We start from the raw sequence: 5,139 nt of genomic DNA, 5'->3' as shown, positions 1-5,139 counted from the left end.
TTATTTTGAATAATAGCGACATATTATGAAAACAGTTCGAAAATATTTGCAATATATCTTGAAGAGAAGTTCAGAAGTACTTGCCTTATCATCGACGATTTCCACTTTACTTGTACTCATCTAACAGTTTTACTCATCAACCACTTTTCTTCTCTTTCTATGCCTTGCTTTTATTTATCAATCACTTTCCTTCTCTTTCTACGCTTTGATTCTATTTATAGATCACTGGTTTCCTTTTCTATGCCTCGCTGACTCTGCTAGGCATCACAAGTATCTATCAATTATTCAGACTCATATTATTCTAATCGTCAGATAGACGTCATAAGCTTTTATCTACCCTTCATTTCACCCAAATTCGATTTACGGATTGAAAGTTATGAATAAAATAGTCAAACCATAACCATATAGGCATATAACGCATCAATTAGTGAACATGTAGCACATAACACGTAAGGCATTCAATCAAAATAATTTTTTAAAGAAGATTCGGGGTTAAAATGATTTTTCAGGTATTTATTACGAATTTTTGAACATTTTTCGAAATTAAAAGGGGACTCCAAATCATTTTATAATTAAATAAGGTTCGAACACCCGAATCTGACTTTAAAATAATTTTATACTAATTATCGAGCCTTGAAAATAATTTAAAATAATATTTTAAGCTCAAAACTATTTTTCAGAATTTTTAAATCAATTTTAAATAATTAAATCTAATTAAATAATCAATTAAAATTAATTAATAACTAATTAAATTAATTAATCAATTAATATTTAAATTAATTGATTAATTAAACAATTAATTATCAACTAAAATTAATTAATTAAATCTGTTTTTTGAATTTTTTATAAACAGGAATCTAAATTTTATAAATTTTTAAACCAGAATATTGAATTTGCAAATTAGGGAAACTTCGGGGTACTAAATGCTAATTTCCCCGTCGTCTTCCCCGATCTCCACCAACTCCGGCGGCCGGCAGCCATAGCCGCCGCCTGGAGCTTTTTCCGGCCACCATAAAATCACCCAAAACATTACCAAACTAACGGGGATCGTTCCCCTTACTTTCAAAAACGTTTTCCCGTAATTAGTTTAAGCAAACAAGCACCGAGTTTTCCCGAAAAGCTGATCGAAAATCCCGACGCCGGCGAGTAACGTTTTCCGGCGAGGTTCGATTAGGACGAACTGTGACTCGTTTGTTAACTTCAGATATACGAATCGAGGGGTTTTTAAACGATTTATAACATGGTGTCATCAATTTACATCAATAACCCCTAGATTAAAAATGCCTAAAATCAATTAAGAACATTCATAGTTCATAAACCCTAATTTACAAATTCGAGAATGAAACCATCATTTGGACATGTTATTGAACTCGGTTTTTGACATATAATATACCAAATTGACCAGAAAAATATTATCTACATGATGGACTCATCATATCATATTAACAACATCAAGAACAAAAATTTATATTTTAATTCATAAATAATTCAAAATAAAATAATTAAACCAGAAAAATACCTTGATTTCTGGGCAAAAACAAATGGTTGATTCAAAAAGAAGATTTCGAGAGCTTCGTTTTGATATGCTGCACGCCCGAATCGGAGTTCGATAACGCCTTCGTTCATACGTTTGATTCTCAAGAACGTATCATTTTTAGGGTTTTTCTCTGTAATTACTATATTTTTACTGGTTGTAAATGAATAAACGAATAAAATGAAATAAGAAATATGCTATTTATATTTACGGAATATTGGTTCGTTCTGGATCGTTTTGGATCGTTAAATTAGTTGCTTAGCCACTAAGTAACTGCATAAACGCGTATTGGATCGATAAATTAGTTACTTAGCCGCTAAGTAACTGCAAAAATGATCCAATTTAGTACCCGTACTGGATAATTATCCAAACCGGGCTTCTTATAAAACACTTTATACGAAAATAATATAAGAATATCTCGTCTTTCGAAAATACGAGTTTTGTTGATTCACCGAAATGATTATCGTATCGAAAATCTTGCGCCGGGCCGCGCACGGGTCAAACCGTAATCTGGATTGAAAAAGTCAAAACACGGAAAATGTCCGGAATTACCAGATTAGGTTAGGAAGGAGTTTTCGGAAGAGTTTCGGGTTGTAAAAACGTAAAAACGGTTGAAAGTCGGACGATTCTCGGCTTTATAAAATAATTTTGTAATTGTTCAAAAAATAATTAATAAATTCATAAATCAATATAAAATCATTTATCAGCCCAAAAATTACCAGAAAAATACCATAATTATCTATATTTTATTCTGGTCATAATAAAATTAACAAACTTATACTGTATCACATATAAGCATTCACATATTCACACCAATCATCAGATAATTCACCAAAAATCACTAAATAATCATATAAGAATTACTTATTAATAAAAATAATTACACGTGATATCCCGGATGTTACAATCATATTATAGTCATCCAGTGTTTTCTTCATCCACAGTATTTGAGCACAACACTTTGCAGCTGCTATATACTCAGCCTCGGTTGTTGAGATGGATACAGAATTTTGTTTCTTTGAAAACCAAGAAACTAAACATCCACCGAGAAACTGACAAGTACCACTAGTACTTTTTCTGTCGACTAAATGCCCGGCATAGTCCGAATCAGAAAAACATACTTAGTCAAATGGTATTCCTTTTGGATACCAAAGACCAACATCAGTGGTTCCTTTAAGATATCTCAATATCTTTTTACCGCGGATAAATGAGATTCTTTCGGTGCTACTTGAAACCTAGCACACTTACAAACACTATATTGAATATCGGGACGACTTGCAGTTATATAGAGCAAGCTACCGATCATTCCTCGATATTTCTTTATGTCTACGGAAATTACTTTTGGATCTTCCGTTAATTTATCGGATGTAGACATAGGAGTAGAGATGGGTTTGGCATTATCCATTTTGAATTTTTTCAACATCTCTTTACAATACTTGGATTGAGAGATATGGATGCCTTCGTCAGATTGCCTTATTGCAATCCCAAAAAGAGGTTTAATTCTCCCATCATACTCATCTCGAATTCTTTACTCATATTTTTAGAGAAATCTTTACATAGTGCACCATTTGTTGAGCCAAATATGATGTCATCTACGTATATTTGTACGAGCAATATATCATCTTTTTCTTGCCTCGTAAATAAGGTTTTATCGGCCGTTCCCATCTTAAATTTATTGTCTAGTAGGAACTTGCTTAACCAAGACATCCTCCACTATTCCTCGCGGATAAGTGATGAAACGATCAGCTAGTTGCAATGACATGTATGTCGGTTTCGGATCAGGTAGACCAAGCTTCTTGAAGATAGACAAGGGCATCAGATTGATGCTAGCTCCCAAATCACACAAGCATTTGCCGAACGACAAGTTTTCAATAGTGCAAGGAATAGTGAAACTTCCAGGATCTTTAAGCTTCGGAGGCAACTTCTGTTGCAGCATAGCACTGCACTCCTCCGTTAGAGCAACAATTTCTAACTCCTTAAGCTTCACCTTCCGCGAGAGAATACCTTTCATGAACTTCGCATAGCTTGGCATTTGTTCTAGAACTTCAACAAACGGTATATTGATGTGCAACTTCTTGAAAACTTCCAGAAACTTGGCAAATTTCTTATCTAACTTCTGCTTCTGAAGTCTTTTAGGATATGACGGAGGTGGATAGACTTGTTTATCCCCTGTATTGCCCTCGGGAGGATTGTTTGCAAAAACTTTATTCTTCGGTTCCACCTCGGCATCCTTCTGCACAACTTTTTCAGCTACAATCTCATTTTCTGGAATTGGCAAGGGTGCAGATGCACCTGCATTCTGGACAAAATTTTCAGACTCTTCGTCTTGCTGAATTTGGGGGCTTGCGACCTTCCCAGACCTCAAGGTGATGGCGTTCTCCTGTTCTTTAACTTCCCTCTTACCTGGATTGGCTTCTATATCACTAGGAAGCGTTCCTGGTGGTCGATTCAATAAGGCGTTAGCAATTTTCCCTATTTGGTTATCCAGAGTCTTGATAGAAACAACCTGGCTTTTCCATATAAGAGCCTGGTTTTTGCACATAAGCCTCAACTCTTCCAATTCAGATTTTTCATTCGAAGATTGACCTGCACCTCCATGAGTTTGTTGTTGAAGTTGGAGTTGTTGTCTTTGTACAAATTGTTGCTGAAAACCAGGAGGACTGAATTGCTTGTTTCTAAATTGCTGGAACGACTATTGCATCGCATTCGGATTGTTGCTTCAGCTGAAGTTAGGATGATTCCAGTTTTTAGGATGATAAGTGTCTGGAACTGGTTGCTGCGATCTCTGAAAGTTGCTCACAAACTGAGCTGATTCACTAGATATAGCGCATTGCTCCGTCACATGCGAACCTGCATACAACTCACAAACAATGGTTATCTGATTAACACCATAGTTAGCCAGAGAATCGAGCTTCATAGACAACGCCTTTAGTTGAGCAGTGATAGCCGTAGCTGTATCCACTTCAAGAACTCCTGCTACCTTGCCCTACGGCAATCTTTGGGTTGGATACTGATATTCATTAGCAGCCGTCAGTTCAATTACCTCATAAACTTCATTACAGCTCTTAGCCCATAAGGCTTCACCTGATACTACATCGAGCATGGGTCTTGACTGTGCTCCCAAACTATTATAGAAGTAAATGATGATCATCCAATCAGGCATTCCATGATGAGGACACTTCCTAAGCATCTCCTTATACCGCTCCCAAGCTTCACCTAGCGATTCCCCTGATTGCTGCGCAAACTGAGTAAGAGCATTCCTGATTGCAGCTGTTTTTTCCATAGGGAAGAATTTAGTGTGAAACTTTTGAGCAAGATCTTCCCAAGTAGCAATCGAACCAGCTGGTAGAGAGTATAACCAGCTCTTAGCCTTGTCCCTCAGAGAGAATGGGAACAGTTTCAGTTTCACCGCATCCTCAGACACACCATTGAGCCTGAAGGTGTCGCATACCTCTATGAAATCCCTGATGTGCATATTTGAATCTTCTGTTGGAGAACCCCCAAACTGGGCTGAATTATGTACCATTTGAATCGTGCTAGACTTGATTTCAAGGTATTAGCAGCAATGGCTGGTCTGACAATGCTAGACTGGATGTCATTAATCT

General features: G+C 36.3%; 1 non-coding gene across 1 annotated transcript; it reads left to right on the top strand.

Moving 5' to 3' along the window:
- The first annotated feature begins 4,695 nt into the window (after positions 1 to 4,695).
- Positions 4,696 to 4,802, top strand: LOC141670254 (small nucleolar RNA R71). Its single transcript, XR_012554493.1, has one exon. It is a non-coding gene; the product is annotated as a small nucleolar RNA R71 (small nucleolar RNA).
- The last annotated feature ends 337 nt before the right edge of the window (positions 4,803 to 5,139 follow it).

This window comes from Apium graveolens, chromosome 6 (assembly GCF_009905375.1).
Source record: "Apium graveolens cultivar Ventura chromosome 6, ASM990537v1, whole genome shotgun sequence".
Taxonomy (NCBI): Eukaryota; Viridiplantae; Streptophyta; class Magnoliopsida; order Apiales; family Apiaceae; genus Apium; species Apium graveolens.
This window is presented reverse-complemented; position numbering and strand designations above follow the sequence as displayed.